Genomic DNA, 17,848 nt, shown 5'->3' on the forward strand with positions numbered 1-17,848 from the left:
TGAAGACATAGCAACAGTTAAGCGGCACCAGGCAGCGGTGCAACAGAGCCCGTGTACAACTACAAGCCCGGGTAGCTCTCCAGCTACTAGAAATGAGCCTTTTGCTGTTCTTTGGCACCTGCCACTGCTGCGCTACAGCAGCCCTGTCTGGCGGGCCAGAATCCATTCACCACGGTGTGCTGCTGCGAGCGTGTGCTGTCGATCGCAGCATTCCTAGCAGTTTTGTCTGCCAGAGTCAGCATCAGGTCTGCTGGTGTCCTCACATGCGTTCAACTATTCTTTTACAATTCCTCCTCACTTCCTGTTTGTTGCCTGCTATTTTTCTGCTGTTGCTGCTGTTTTTTCTGTGCTTTCCACTCCTCCCAGTCTCACAGTCCAGCTGTCCTTCCCAGATGCCATGGACTCCACCATCTCCCCTGTTCCACCCCTTCTGTTGCTGCAGGGACATCACCCACAGCCTCATTCTCCCTTTGCAGGAAATAACTCTCATTCCTGCTGTACTGCACACCATGGCTATTGGAGAACATTAGTTAAATAACTAAATTGTCTTGAGACCGAGCACCATGTAAGGGTTACAGCATGATCGTATTTGTTCTGGGCAATCAACTTTATGTAATGGGAAACTCCAACCAAAGCCAGATCCTAGGAAAAAGCTGGATGAGACTATGAAATACATAATATTACCCTTGTCTGGTGCAGCACTATGCAGAAACCTCACACTTCCATGAAATGATCCTCAAAAGGGCAAATTTGGCCCAGAAGTATTGTACCTGGATGGTAATCTATCTGAGAAATCACTTTCCTTTTCTACTTATTACAAACTCTTTCAAATTCTGAGATTCACATTCCTATTTATGGAAACAAATCCATGACCCCAGATAATGTGCTTTAATAGTCAACAGGAAAATGGAACTGCCATTTATCTTTCAGCTTGACTTTGTGTACAGACTCAGGCAATTACATCTTTTAGTTAATTTTATCTGCTACATACTCAGTTAAATTTACTTGCAGATTTCAGTTATTTCCTGAAAGTCTGCAGGATATGAGCAATTGCTGTTTACATATTAATCACTGAAATGTTTTATCCTGACTTCCTAAGGAAATAAAGCTTATATGAGCAATCCGTATGTTTGTGTGCACACTTTATCTGTCCTTTCACTCTGCCCTGTCTCTATCGAATTAGTTGACTAATTTCAACTTACCTAAAAGAAATTATGTTCTTTTAGAGATGAATTTTGTACTCCTTAAATGCTGTGTTGTCCCTAATAGTTTTGGGGTTTCTTCTTCCTTTCACAGAGGAGAAGGTTGGGATATGAACCTTCTGCCAATTTGACTCAAGAAAATCCACACGAGAGCAATGAGTGCCCAACGATGGAAAAAGCTTCAGTTGCTGAACATTAATTATTAGGCAGTGTTGTAAGCCATGAACACACAAGGAATCAACTTAAGCAGTTTTGCTGCTCACAGAATGTCTGGTTTTGTTTGCCTGATTTTCTTAAAATCCCGAATGCTGGGTCACATGGCATGCCTGGGAATAAAGTTTGAAAATAATTGTTGTCATGATTATTTAAATACTTCTAGTAAATGTGCAAGTTTCAAATGCCTTTAGCTGATTATCTGTAATGAAAGATACTTCTCGCCTTTTTATAATTGTCAGATGTACAATCATACTTTTTACCATGAGGTCAGAACATTCCTGTGGCTGGAAGAGGACCGTATCTGCTGGCTTTCCACCAAGAAATGCTATAAATGGCTGCTGCACCATCAGTGGCACAGAAGAATGTGGGATATGAATGACACCATCTATCCCCTGTGCTGCTCAGAAGACATGTCCTCTGAGAGTTGAGGTCTGCAGATGGAGCAGGTAAAAAAATGAAAAGCTGAAAGTTAGGAGATGACAATGCAGTTGTATTACCCTCCACCCAAATTCATGTTCTTGTAGCCTCCTTTGTCCCTGGAGAAAATTCAAAGTTGAAAGCAGCAGCAGGGGAAGGAAATACTCTGAGAAATTTGCCAAAATAGTGACATTATGATTAACTGAAGGAGCACAGCTGCCACAGGAGAGGATGCAGACTTGGAGGGCAGGCACGAATCTTTATTGCTCCTGGGCATACACTGTCTGACACATGAGGATAATCCAGAAATCACCTTCTCCTTCATGATCATTAAGCAGGAGCTGTGCAGAGATTAGGGCACCCGAGAAACTGCAGTTCAGACTCAGAGGAGTTGCAAGAGAGGACAGATCCTTGTGACAGATGCACATACCATAACGTCTTACCAAAGGAGAGAAGATGTACAGGAACCGAGCATAAGACACAGGTCTACCTCTGTGCTGTGATATTGTTAGGCAAAACTTGAGGGGAAAAAAGGAAGAACAACTGATTTTCTTGAAATTTTATTACTGGATGTATTCAAGATGGTAATAACATTGTAGTTGCAATGCTCTAAAGATATAACCAAGTGATGATTCCGGCGAAGCTAATTTACATTATAATTATATTATTAGAGATGTATACAATTGATGAAAATACAGACAACTTGGAGAGCACATAAGCTCTTCTCCAGCTGTCCTATTGACATTTTTTGGTGTGATGTTTTTAACTGTTACAAATATTTCACATGATCTAAACACACCTTGATCTAAACATATATCCTTGGTCAAATTTACAATTTAAAATATATCTGGTTAGCTTACAATTGTACTAATAATATTCCCTACTGACTTGCATCGGCTTACTTTAAGGTTATTATTGTTTATCATTTTTGTTCTGAAATGCAAATTCATGGTCCCACATGTGGTGAGCCCTGTCATGTTGGTTACTACAGAAATCAAGAATAAAAAGGCCACGGGCTAAGTTAATACCTAATTTGTTTTCCATTTCATGCATTGGTGGAGTAACCTTACCGTATTTTTAGATGACTTCTAAAGGTTTGCAATCAGCACATACCGTAATGATGTAACAAATTACCTAATGTTTGCATAAACGCAAAAATCTTTAATGTAAGCATGCCCGAGGTTATTTGAAATTGCAGTGCTAAAACAGAGCAGGCAGTAAGTCCCATTGCAGTCCATTTTAGAAAGATTGATCTTGTTCCAAGTTTTCAGACATGTCCACAATTCTCGTGTATTTCAAGGCCAATTCTTTCCAAAAAAGATATCTAAATCTTAAGTGCGCCATATTCTTTTACTTTAGTACACATGGAGAGTTTGCCTGTTATACATCCACCTTGCATCAGTATTGTACTTGAACAAAATATGAAGACAGTGAAATAGTCACTTTGGACTTAGCTGGCATAATATTTGTTGGCATTCATGGCAATGAACACTGTATTTCCAGTGTAGCGAGTGGTAAGAGTGCCATTTCAAAAACAGCTTTTCTACTATGAGCAGATCTTACCCACAAAAGAGTTAATCGTGGTGAAGGGGTTCTAACTGAGAGAGTTTCCAGCTCTCATTTTCATGCATGTTGTTTGCAGAGCTGTCTGGTCTTTTGCACTCACAAACGTTTTGCCCATTGAATTTGTTGGTATCACAGAAGCTGTAAGAATTAAGGGCTTTACCAGAAAAGAGAGCAACTTCATGGGAGGCCACAAGCTGAATTTACAGCACGTCAGCAACTCTGAGCTAATGTGACAGGTGAACATGTTTTTATTAAGAAAAAAAAATCCTTATTGTTAATTAAATGTCAATAAATTATAAGGAAAATAATAAAATTACTGCACTTTATACTCCAATTTTAAAACAAAAAGTAAGTATTTTTTCCCCTTTAACCAGAAGTCCTGTATTCCACTTAGTTACAATCTCAGATCTCTGCTCTTGTCTATGTCTCTGCCCTTAAAGATTAATGCAAAACACTTGGGAATGCAGCTGACTGGGAATTCTTCAATGAAACAATTTTTTGGCTGGAAAATACTCATTCCGTAGATACTAAGGCACCTGCAAGAACCTAAGTGCTTCAACAGGACTTTTACTGAAATGCAAAACTCAAAGAGAGCGAGAGGTATAATAGGTAATAGCCATGTGATCATGAAAGTCCCTTGGGAGATAAGCAGCAAATTCAGGAGTCTCTTGCTTTATTTAGGAGCTGGGCCTGAGATTTTTTCTTCTTGATCTTAACTTATTCCCCTGACTGCTAGGTGTGAGAGGAACTGCTGTAGAGCTGGTCCAGTGATCATTCTGTCTATCTGAGATGTTGGTTACTCAGCTTCACAGCTTTGTTGCAGAGAATTTAAACAAAGTGTACAAAAAGTCATAATCCATCTCTAGCTTAGGCAAACCACTGCAGAGTCCATTTCCTGGTGGCTGGCGCAGATTTCTGGGACAGGGAGGAATGACAGACCTGCAGACTGAACCTGAAGCTTTCACATTCTAGGTAAATTCCTCTCACTGCCAGACATTTGTCTGTGCATCCATCAAATTGAAAGGGGTTAGTGTCATTTAATAAAGAAAAAGAGCATTTAAGAAACCTTAAAAAGTTTTACAGGATCAAAAAACCTTTTCCTGGTCTAACCTGATATTGAGCATCTTTCATCAATAGGGGACAGATTTAATAAACAATATGATTATACATGATTATAAACTCATATTATTTCAGTTTGACTGCGATTGTATTTATATCCTGATATCATAAAGAATGACTTTTGTTAGCAGTGAAATCTGGTATTCTATGATTGACAATGTTCTGTATATAGAAAGGAGGAGTCTTACTTGAAAAATTTGACAGAAAACTTGAAGAACTTTATATACATTCCAAGACAGTGTTTTATACATTTTTTGAGAAAAATCCAATGACTCCTAAATTGTTTGCATAAAGTATAATCTTAAAACTCTCAGGTAGCACAATGTTGTAATTTTGTAACAACATTTAGCTGCTAATTAACATAGTAACAGATAAGTATTTGGCAAAAATAGAAACAGATCTTAATTCTTCTTTATCATGGTTGTTAGAATTTCTTTTCTGTGATTACATCTGGGCTATTTTTACACTTTGAGGCTAAACATAAATTCAGATTCCAAATGTTTGCTTCTAAACAATATTTACTGGAAGAAAAAAAGCCTAGAATAGTATGTCTTAGCAGGTCTCTTCTTTTGTAAACAGGATTAACACAAATGGTGCTGCCAGAAGATGATGACTAATAGTTCCAAACACTATAGATCTGCATTATATAATGCATCTCATATCCTTGAAATGAGGACTGTAATTTGTCATTGTTGTCTAGAGCTAAAATTACAACAGGTAATTTACAAGAATAGATTGTAGTGTTTTATAATTGCATTTTTAAAATTCATATGGTCTAATATTTGAATAAATGTTAGATCTCAGAGCAATACATTCATTTTCTGTGTAGTGACGTGCAATGGCTGGATAATCAATTATACATTTGTTTAGCTAAAATGGCCTCCATCAGATTTCTCATACAGTATGGTACCCTGTAAGTGGCACCACAGAATAAAACCACACTCTTCCCACCAAGAAGCACTCTTTTTCTACTTTTATTTCCTCATCCCTACTCAACCCCATGACTGGCCGGGTTCGCAGCTAACCCCTGGGGTTGGAGTACTATCTGCCTGCTGATGGAAATTACCTTCTGGTCTCCTGTCAGCATGCCCTTACGGGGGGCTGCTTTCTCATGGGCCCTCCTCGGCACCTCTCCTTGCCCCTGCTGTGTCCTCCTATTTTGGACAATGAATGAATTCTCTGACTAGTCTTGGCTCACATCAGGGATATAGCTTATCGTAGGCTGCAGAGTTCATTAGAATGCACATGATATTTCACATTCAAAGAACTTCTCTCTCTGAACCTCTCCGTGCTCTTCCACAGAATCACAGAAAATTTACGTAGGAGATACCAGACAGAAAAACCTGATTCATGGCATTTTTTTACAGGAACGCACTAAGAATCCAATGTTTTAGTTTGTGATATGGTCTAATGTGCCCTAATCATTTGAATGGGAAATTCCATTAAATCTGTGACTTATGGTTCTGGAATTGCTCAGTGACCTCGAGTGCTGGAGGACAGATGTATCTTGCCTGTTTTATTTACTGGTGCTGGCTTATAACTCTATCTTGCTAGCTTGGACAACAGAGACAGCTCCCTTGTGGGCCACTTAGTTGAACTTGACTGAAGAATGTCTGCCCCTGGAAAGAAAAATATTTGGTTTCCAACGGAGAACTGGACGTTTCTGTGCCAAATGGGACAGTGTTTGGAACAAGCTAGAACAGAACGGAGAGAAGATTAAATTATCACGCTAGGACTGAAAGTTATTATATAGATAAGTAAAAACATACTACGCCTATGCAGGTACCTGCCTACTGCGAATGTTCTTCCTTTTCTGTTTTCGATCAGTCTTAACTGCATAAAGCTAATGTGTAATCATTCCTTGGTACTTGCTTTCAAAAATATAGGCACATTTTGTTAAAGGTATAGCATAGGCAGCAAGTGATATGGTCACATCAAGCCATTAAAAAGAAGACAAATGCAGGTCAGATAAGTCTTCAGACTTACTTGTCTGGGTCCTGCAAAAATTAGTAGTAGCCAGAGCTAAATGCCTTTATATCTAGCATCACATACAATTCAAGTATAGCCTGGAGGTGCTCTGTGTCTGCTGTCTGTCTCAGAGATGTAAGAATTTTTTCACTATTTAGAATCATAGAATCATCTGGTTGGAAGACACCCTCCAGATCATCGAGTCCAACCATTCACCCTGCACTGTCAGGGTCCCTAAACCATATTGCTCAACACCAAATCTACACGGTTTTTAAACACCTCCAGGGATGGGGACTCCACCACTTCCCTGGGCAGACTGTTCCAATACCTCACAACCCTCTCTGTAAAGAAATTTTTCTTGATATCTAACCTAAATTTCCCCTGGTGCAACTTGAGGCCATTCCCTCTTGTTCTGTCATTCATAACACGGGAGAAGAGACCGACCCCCATCTCCCTACAACTTCCTTTCAGGTAATCGTAGAGAGCGATTACACAGATTTTTAGTTCAGAACCAGCACATTTGAATCAGGCGAAATATCATCTGCCGAAGATTTCAGCTTTAATCACCTACTCAGATTTGAATTTTAATCATCCGCTTCCAAACACACATCCACTCCATCCTACATGTGTATGTGTGTGAATGTATGTGTATACATAACGTGTTATTTTGGCAATGGTCCTCAGATCTTGTTCATAATACTATTTTCCCTTATCTGTCCTTGCATATCTCATCTCAGTTGACACAACATATAGATTCTAGATTCAGAATTCGAAAGGGATACGAAAAGAAAAGAATGTGTATTTTCAGTGAAGGTGTCTGTGTGGTTTTATTTAAGATTTTTATAAGACCGAATTGAAAAGGGCAAAAGGAACATCATAAAGGTAAACCTATAGATTTTAATGGAATATTATATCTTTGTTATATATTTTTATTTATCTTACAGATTTCATTAGGAAGTAATAGACTCATTGTAGAATCTCGAAAGATAATGTCAAAAATAAAACGGACACATACTCAGATAAATTCTGTAAGTTTTAAAGTAATTTCTGTAGAATCCTGCCAGCTTCCTCACCTCTGGTGAGTTCTAAAGGATTTTCTGTAGAGACTCTGTTCTTCAGCCTGTTCACAGGAAAGCTGAAGGCATGGATACAGCTGGATGACACACGTGCCTCATTCAGTGAATTACTAGCAGCTACCATTTGCTGCCTTGCCACAGCAGTAACAAGATAGTAACAGAGAGTAGAACTCCCATATCGGGTAACACACACGCACCAGCTGTCCCCTTAACCCACTGCTCTCCTCCTTCCTCATAAAACCTTTTTTTTTTTCATCTTTAAATATTATATGCTTTTCACTTATGAATAATACTTTGTTTACAATGTCACATCTCAAGTACCCAGTGAATTATGAAAAATTCCGTGTTTGCAATGGAAATAAAATACTCACTTCACACTGATAAAAGAATCACAGAAGTTTGCCCTTTCTGTTAGTATTTGTGTAACTTTAAGAAATGTCTTTGCATCATATACACAGGTGCCGTGTGATGCAGGAGTTACCATGGAAACAACACTAATGAATGGCAAAATCAGGCTTCAGAATAGCTTTATCTTAATCACCTTCAATTTTTCCATATGTTCCAAGTATTTTTCTCTGTTCAACACTGAGCCAACGTGAAACATAACAAATCTGTGGGCTGAAGAATGATACACTTCACTTGCATAACTTTTCAGGTATTGCTGTCCTGTTTTAGTAATAAAATCCTTTTGTTCCTATTATTAATTGTGTAAAAAAGGCAAGTAATGGACAAAGCATATATGTACTTTATCTACATGTCTTCAGAAGATATTGTAAGGCAGACATTTCCCCGTGGAGACTTCAAAACTTTAAGCACTGCATAAGTTAACAGTGATCCCATTAAAGGTCCATCACTGGTGCCACACTGTGTTTTATGGAATAAAGGAGAATGATTAGTTTTAGAGGGGACCCAAGATGCCACAGAACCTGTGGATACTTCTCAACTGAGCACAGTCACTACTCTATCGCATTAAGACCTCTATCAAACAATGCTTCATTCTTTGAATATGAATTTCATCACATGAAAGAGCTTTTATTTTATTCTTTGTATTAAAGATGTTCTCAAAAGAAACAGAAAAGGTACATGATATAACGCTGTACATAAAGAACTCTTTTCTAACAATACCAATGACTGGGTAAGTGTCTCAAATGTCCTTCTATACTTTTTTTTTATTGTGTCATTCAAGATTATTGTCTAACAGAACTAACAAAACATTCTTAAACACTTATGCTATCAAATTCAGAAAAGAATAACAAAAAATGGTGAAAAAATATGTCCATGTTTAAGTGTACAACCTATGGTTGCTGAGTATATATGTTATATTTAAGACTGATAATAGCATGAAAAAGCACCAACAGAAGTATACAGATACAAACTGAAACTGCGATCACGTCACACATAACTCCGTCTTTGTTGTTCAGCCACCTAAGCTTCTGTTTTCTTATTTGGGCAGAGGGGGAGGTTCCTGTTTTCCTGGGTAGCTCAGTTAAGTACGTTCTTAACACATCATATGTGATGATATGAAAAATCCTGCTCGGTTCCAGCTGCAAATGAATCATCTCATGATTTCAGAGAAGGAAGGAACCAGTGTGGACTGTGAATGGGCAGATACAGAAAGGGAGGAATTTCCAAGAGATGGATTTCACTGTCATCACCCGGTAGAAGCAAAGTTTTACTGAGGAATGCTTTCAAGAAAATGAAAGAATTAGCTGACCTGCTGAAAAAGTAAAGACAGAGCACATGAGAAATGTCACTGTGAGAAATAATGGAAAAGCTTACAGTGAGGACCTCCAAGTAGCCATAAGATTTGTCTAGCAGAATTCAAGATACACAAAATGAAAGGAAATAGCTGTTGATAATGTTGGTGGAAGAACAAAACAGATTTATCAGTAAGAAGGAGAGAAAAACATGGCAGATGAATAACGCAAGAAGTACAAATGAGAGAAGGCTGTGAAGGAGAGTACTGCGAAGTCATGGTCACTTGTGAAAGGCTGACATGTAGCCAGTAAGCGTGTAGGAAACAATGGTGGCTGGTCAAAAGTAGTTTGGATGACTACCTCCTAGACAGATCAGCGTTTAAAAAGAAAGCTAAACTGAACGGACAATTTGGTAAGAAAAGCAATCAGTTCAGAAAAGAAAATCATAAAAAACATGTCAAAGGTAGGAGGAGGGAAGAGGTCAAATGAATGGTCAAAATCAGAAATGCAGCTTCCTTCATACTTAAGAAATTAAAATGTCTTATTCTAGTGCTAAATTGTGCTTCCACCCAGTCACTTCCCTTTACTTCTGGTTTTCTCAAAATTTGTTGCCAGTGCATCTTTCCCCTCTCAAGAAAATGTTCTGTCCTTCTCTTGGCTTCTTTAAAAATCAAACCTAACATCTGGTATTAGATGTTGACATGGGTGTGGACTCGTTAGTTGATATGGCTGTATCAATAAAAATGATGAAATGCATGAAAATTTCATTGTCATAGTTTGTTATTAGTTAGGACAGGGATTTTATAGGCTGTCGAGAATTTTTTATGAAATCACAGTTGAACCTTCTGCAATGAAAACTGCTGTCCCAAGTACCAGAAACTGGTGAAGGAGGAAAGCGTGCCCTTGCTGCCCAGGAGCTGTGTGCAGTACAAGACTGTGGCTCGTACCAAGCATCAGTACCAAGAAGCTGTTGTCATGATGTGACAGACAAAAGTACTTTTCACTCATTTCCCAGATCCGGTAACTCCTTACAAGTGTAAGATGTCCCTAGAAGTGTCCCCAGAAGGAGTATTAGTATTTTAGTTTAATCAGTTTTGTGTATAAAATACTGCTGTGTGTATAATTCGTTCTGCTTCCATTTTTAAAGTCTTACTGGATCGAATTAAATGTTTTCCAATAATTATGAAGCATGAATACCAGGCTGTGTATTTAGCTGCTGAAAATGAATTCTAACTTAGAAAACAGATTGACTTATTTTTCATTCATTAAAAAAAAAAGAAAGACAAAAATGGAAATTGCAGGCTAAAAAGGTGACCTGAGGCAGGTCTCATTTGCAAAAGTAGCAGCAATATAGACATATATTACATAAAAGCCAAAGCAATTAATATCTGTACAATGAAGTACATAAAGAAGTAGTTCATACACAATGAGAAGCATGGCCATGAAACTACCCTATCTATCTATAAAGCAAACTTTGTAATCAGTCCAGCAATTTTTCAGTCTCAAATAAGCCATTTGATGGGAGTCTAATTAGATTTGTATTTCAGTTCTGGAAATACCATTGTGTGCACTTTTTCAACTGCTTTATAGGCCATAACAAGTTGTTCCCAGGACACTTAACAGACAAGTCACATTTTCATCATTCAGGGGAGCCTTGAGTACGTTTAGTGCACGTCCTGCAGAGCTGTTCATTGTAGTGGTTCAAGGACACCTGGTGCTGTGCAACAAATGCTTTATTTACAAATATAGATTTAATGAGTTTCTGACATGCAGTAAGATATCCTTTGATCTTGAAAAAGAAGAGTTGATACATACCAGCGTGATGCAAACAGAGAAGACGATTTAAACTAAGGCATGTCATAGCTATCGAAAGCATCCCAATGCTGTAGTACTGAAGTAAGAGCTCTTTGATAAACAATCCATCAGGACTGCAATGTCATTTTAACACCTTCCATGGAAAATCATGGACGAATGACAGTGGCTAAGTGTCCAAGTCACCGATGTGATAGATCAGAGCAGACAATTCTCTTTAATAATGGTGTTTCACTGTCAGACAAAATTGATCTTCATGGTATTTCAGTTTCTACTGCATTTTTCAGAATCCTTTACAAAGTCTATTCATAATCACTCTGGCATTGCTAGGATGTTATACTAAAATTGTACAGCATTTCTGCACCCCTGTTTGTGCCCAGTTTATCTTATCTAGTTGATGATGTAGCTGTGTTCAGCCATGGTCAGTGGCAATGGGCAGTGGCATGAGAACTGATGATCTCCAGCACCACTGAGTGGCAGTCCAGTTCTGCGTCCTTATGTCTGCATCAAAAATCCCGCGCCCTCCCTCCCCAGGGGATTTGGTCCACGGGAGTAATGCATCAACATTTCAATAACACATTGTTTACATGACGAGCAGCCAATTCACCCACTTGAAAAATGGGCTACATTCATGAAAGATATTATAAAGAGACTCTTCATGGTGGAATTTTAAGAAATAAATGCCATGCATTCTCATCTGCCAGCTTAAAATTCAAAATACTTGAGAATTACAAGTACTTGTGAAAATAATGAGGTTTTGTGTTCGGAGGAAGCTGTACAATGATTCTGCTGTATATATTTATGAAGTATTGCGGTTTGTTTTGCAGCAAGCTTATAGAGGCTCCAAGGAAAAATCAGAGCCTATGCTGAGTACTATCTACAGAAAACTAGCACAGAGATGGCTCAGATTTAGGGCACAAACAACTTATTTCAGATAATATACAGGAAGTAGGAAAAAATGGTGAGGAAATCACAGTCATCCTGAAATGAAAGATCATTTCTGATTCCAACTAATGAAAGCTAGTTACTTGCTGACTCTGGTGATATTAGCCTATTTTCTCATCTGGAGAATCCTTCATATTGCAGAAATGCAAGACCCATTGCAATGTGAAGGGAAAATATAGTGGTAACTCTGGTCTCGGTCATTCTGGGGAGAAAAACAGTTTTGGCTGACATACATAAATATGTTCACCTCTTCCGCACATTAAGTTCAAAGCAATTAAAACTTGCCACTTGACAATTCCAGATATTCAGTAAAATAAATGAGGCTTTGAGAAGCATGCTTCTTATAAAGACTTTCCATGCCTTCTATATTTTTTCTGTTTAGATAAGTATCTTGGCAGCCATGTACATTTGTCCAATACAGATCTAATTATCACACGTCAGAGTTAAAAAGTCACAGTAAAAATCTGTGTCTTCTAACATGGAAAAAGAACTTTATTAGAATGAAGAAACCTGCAGCCAGATAACTGTTCTTTCCTTCTCTGGAGAGCTTTAGTTTAAAGCATCTTCACTCCACACATCCTGCCAGGCTTTATCATAATAGCAAAGTAATATATAGTTCAGATGTCTTCATATCCCTTGTTTTCTTTTTCAGGCCTCAACATCCTTCCATCATTCTCCAGATTTGTGCATGCTCTTTTATCTTAACTGTTCTTAATGTCTTTGCATTTCCACTCATCTCTCTCATTTCTGTGTCCTGCTTTCTCCTGCATCTCACTCAAGCCTCCAATAAACAGTTTGAGCAGCAATTTTCATAGGAACTGTGATCCAGCCAGGGGGGCTTTCAGACCCAAGGAGCAGAGAACATCACTTGTGTTAAGGAACCTCATGCATCATAGCTCCAGGCTTTGTCATCAGAAGGCTTTGGTGTAAGTGATCCAGACACAGCTGTCACCTCAGACGCTTCTTTATATGTCTCCCGAATGACAATCTCAATGCAGAGAAGAAACTGGACAAGGGATGGAAACTTAGGAGGAAGAAGAGGTTAGCTGCAGAGGATATTTAGAAGAGGAGAAAGAAAAGAGTAGAGATAAAAAGAAGGATAAGGAGAAAAAGGAAGAAGGTGAAAACAAATGAGAAGATGGAGAATACTTCTTCCCTCCCTTTAAGGCCACAAGGAGATTGATGATTACTTAAGTGCTCTTCTAGTGCTTTGCAACATCAGATTTTGCTTCATCACCTCTAGTAAGTTCTCTGCTAATTCTTAATCAGAGTTGATCTCTGATTGTCACACGTTTTAGACCTTGGACCTCTATTACAGAAGATAATCACATAAGGGTATGTGTAATTAGATGGAACAACAGGGTGTGACAGCAACTCTGTACAGCAGAGCAACTATGTGCAGAGCAGCACGTTCACCTTAGCTAGCAAGGGAATCTCTTCTGGAAACCTATTTCGTACTCACCTGACCTCCCCAAAGAAAAACTGCCCTAAGAGATAAATTATCAAACGTTGAAAAATAAGAAAGTGTCAGAGCTAAAGATGCCTGTGAATCTTTAATCCCTTATTAAATTATGATGCCGGCTTTAGTTATACAATCGTACGCATTTTTCCTCTTGACCCTTGCTTCATTGTGTGCAAAGAATGAGCTTTTTAGTGTATTCTTTTAGCATCATCCAGCGTGTGGTCTATTTACTTTCCACTACTGAGTCTCAGCTGTGCGGGCAGCCCTACACTTCCTGCTCACCTGTTCAGTGATAGCACATACATGTTTCACAAACATTCCTCTCCACAATACTTGCCCTGAAAGAAAGGAGTTTCAACATCTCCACCCTACAGCTGGGAAACTTAGGCTGTACGACACGAGTATCTGAGAATTCAGGCTGATGCATGTGAGGAGTTCACAACGGGTAACATTTCATATTTTCACAGGGCAGTTCCCAGTAGCTTCAGACACCGTTGTGAATGTTTAAACATTTCTGCAAATCGATCCGTGAGATCTCAAGCTGGACAACGAAAACAGAGAGCAAAATAACCACCTGGGAAAAATGTGATCGAAGGAACTTGCCACACAGAAACTCTGCAGTGGAAACTGACTCTAGTTCTCCAAAGCAGCTACTGTCTAGTGGTGAGATCTGCCTTGTATTTCCCTATGGCACCGGGGCTTTATGATAAGAAATGTCATGCAACCTTGATAACTAACAGCGCTACCGGCACATCACAGATACTAGAAACTGCTCTTTGCTCGTGTGAAATCCCCTGTTGTGCCTGAAAAGGAAGTGTGGGCTATAATAAACAGGATTCTGAAGATCACTGTGCCTTTCCTTGTTTCTGAAGCGGTTACAAATGCTGAACGCCGTGCAGGCAATATCTTGATGTTGAACTGAAACCTGTATTTACGGAGAGGTGAATAAGACAAGGAAGAACAGGCACTGGGAAGTGCCCCCCTAGGATAAACAGCAAACAAATTCTTTCTATGGCAAGGATAAAACAATCCAACTCTGTATTTTTCAGTCCCCTAGCTGGACTCACTTTGGGAGTCACTTTAAAGAGCACTGCTCTTTTAAATCCATAAAGTATTCTTTCTCCCGAGCTCTATGACACAAGGCTCACTGACCACATCACATTTTCTTACTGGCTTCTAAGAAACTCACAGTTGTAGTTTCTGCTTAAGTACTTTTAGCAATTATGGTAGCAACCTTCCATCTCTAACTGGCTGTGTGTATTTTCTGGAATGGATGGGATTTCCAGACTGTCCTAACAGGGAGTTAACTCCTAATGAGTAGATGTGTGCACACCTACTAAGGATTCTCATCTCCTGGCTTGTGTAGCGCATCTCAAGACTGTTGACCTAGAAAACACAGAGCCAGATTCATCTGTTTCTGATTATCAGACGCATTGTTTTTGTTATTCCTAACATATTAATTTTGATATCAAGGACATATTTTTCCAGCTGAATGTGAATCTCACATTGTTCGTTTGACATGCAGATTTTTATGCATTTTTATGCTTTTTAAAAAAAAAATAAATAAACATTGAAAAACATGAGTTGTTCTTTTTAACTTAGTATTAAGAGTAAATTTGAATCTTCTAATTTTTCATTTTTCCAGCTGCTATATGGTTCATTAGTCTCTTATTTTTAATGTGTATTATTGCTTTGCTCCATTTTTTTTCTTGTTCCACATGCCCTGACTTTGAAGAATCCATGCTTTTCCGTACTTATATCCATATTCATCTTCACAGAGAAACACCAAAACACATTGTGATGGATGTTATAACTCTGGTTGTTTGCTCAGAATGTACTGTGTATGAATCACGTATCGTGTGTTTTGTTAAGGAGAGTTTTGCTGGCTGTGAAGAGGAAGGCTGTTTGCCTTGTTACTGCTGCTGCTGCTGTCCTCTACTTAAGGAAGAAAGAGGAGATCGCTCTGCAGCCAAAGGATGACCCAGAGGAGCTTCTAGAGGGACATTGATGGCCAGGAAAGGAGACACCGGCTTACAGGGTAACTCAGGTTGGAAGGGACCAACTGTGAGGTCAGACAACATTGCTCAGGGATTTATCCATCTTGGGCTCAAATTGAGGGATTGTTGAGGGGAGAGGAGAGCAGATCTGCAGCAAAGCCTCTGAAATTTATCAGAGAGTTGCAGAAAATAATGAAGTGTAATTTCAATTCAGGGAGTCATGGAAAGTTCCTGAACTAGGAAGCAGGCAAGTCCATTTACAAGAGTCCATTAAGCCAGAGTGTTTTCAAGTTTATGACTTGAATCACTTAATCTTTTGTATTTTATTTATTTCAAGTGCTATCTTATTCCAGACAGTTGTTTTCATGTTCAAGTAACACCAAACTTTAGAAACTGGAAGAAGCTGGTGTCTTTTGACGTCTTTATTTCAAAGGAATGAAGGGCAATTTTATCTCATGGTCTTGAGCAATGCTGGGTCCTGTTACAAACATGCATTCACCAGACAGGTTATTCCTGAGCCAACTAGTACACCTTCAGTTTTATAGATGGATATTTGTGTCTCTGAAAATTTTGTTCTTAAACAAACCTCCATCCTGCCCTCAACATTAATGCTGTCATTAGGGAGGGATATTGATTGGGCAGACGGTCATAACCAGTGCTGAGGACCAGGCAAGACCCAGGCTTAAAAAGAAAAAAGGCAAACCAGACTCCAGAGAAGTTGAACACTGTACAAAGCGCAGAGCAGAAAAAGGGAAACATGGACAGAAGGGCTCTAGAGTAAGTGGCTCAAGGAGGAAAAGGGAAGGAAACTAAGGAAGTCTGAGTCTAAGCTAAGGAGCAGGCAGACCTGGAGCAATGCTGAGAAAGAGTTAAGCTAAGCATACAGGACTAAAGCACAGAATACCATTACAACCAAGTAACACACTGATAAAACAAGAGCAAGTGGTGAGATGCCTACCGGGGACACAGACAAGGCACCAGCTAGCTTCAGAAATCCATCCGCAGAGGTCAGCGTTGGCTATTTACATATTCACTATCTCGAAAATAAATTTGTGCCTGAACAATTTGCTCATTGGAGCAGCCTAAACTTAATGATATCACATAAGAATTAAACGAGTATGTGTCAAAGCACATCCACATGTATGTTCCTCCCCTCAGTACTCACCTCGCTAATTTTAAATGCTATGGTAGCGTATAAAAAGACATTACTTTAACTCATTGCTTTTTCAGTGATACAGTTTCCTGCCATCGAGTATCAGGCAATTACCACCTATAAATTTACATGCATGCCTAATGCTATTCCACTTGATCGGGCTACTCATGTAGTTTAAATTAAAGACACTTGCAGCTATGTGCTGGATGGGTGTCTTTAATATCTACTCCTCTTTTAGTCGGGTTTCCTGATGAAGAAGGGCTTATGAGATCATACTGTAGTATTCACACAGATGTATGTCTGTCAATCCACACTCTTCCAACAGCTTTTGAACCTGCTGGCCAATTTCAAGCACATTTGACAAAGAGAAGCTAGCTTACAGATATTAAGTTTCTGTGTATCAAATTAAAACAGGTAGTTAATCAGAGGAAAGATTACTGGAGTTATTGGTATTTCCATTCCCCTCCTCTGCCACTGATGGAAAGCCTGCATCATGAACACTTTATTTAACCCTACAGAATTCATATTAGAAAGCTATTGTGGATGCCCTGTCATAGGAAAAAGCTTCACAATTTGTAGTTTATTAGACACTGGAGAATCCAAGAAAACAATCTAGAAGGCTTCAGTGGTTTCCATGCTTATAAGTCTCTGTGCTACACATTAAAGAAGCATTACTTGCTGACAGCACATTCTTATTCAAAAAAAAATATGAAGAGCTTTGCCATTAGACTTCTGTTTGTAAAAAACATCCTCTTGTCTTGCCCTAAATAAAAGCTTAAGTATTTATTTTAAAGGAAAACAAAGAAGCATGTACTGAAGCAGCATAGTAGCTTCCCTGATTTTTTTTGGGTGATCAGCTAATATTTCCAGTTTAGTTACTGTTTTGAATGCATGAGAACTTTCTGTGTGTTTCTTTCCCAGTGTTGACATCATGGAAATTTCACAGCCTGGTAGAAAGCAGTATTCCAAAGGGACCTTCCTCTGGACCCTGTAGTGTTTGGCAGACATTCATAAATAGAACCTGGTTTCGAGCAAAATCTCTTCTGGACAAATGATTTATCTAACAGCAAAAGAACAGAAAAATTCTTTGACCAACTAGGGGATCATCTTTATGTTTGTGATGGAGTTATTGTAACAAAATTTTTAAAAATTAGTCTGAGAGCATCTTATGACCAAAGACCTCAAAGAATGGAAATAAAATCTTGAAATGTCAATTTT

This window comes from Tauraco erythrolophus, chromosome 4, assembly GCF_009769465.1.
Source record: "Tauraco erythrolophus isolate bTauEry1 chromosome 4, bTauEry1.pri, whole genome shotgun sequence".
NCBI lineage: Eukaryota > Metazoa > Chordata > Aves > Musophagiformes > Musophagidae > Tauraco > Tauraco erythrolophus.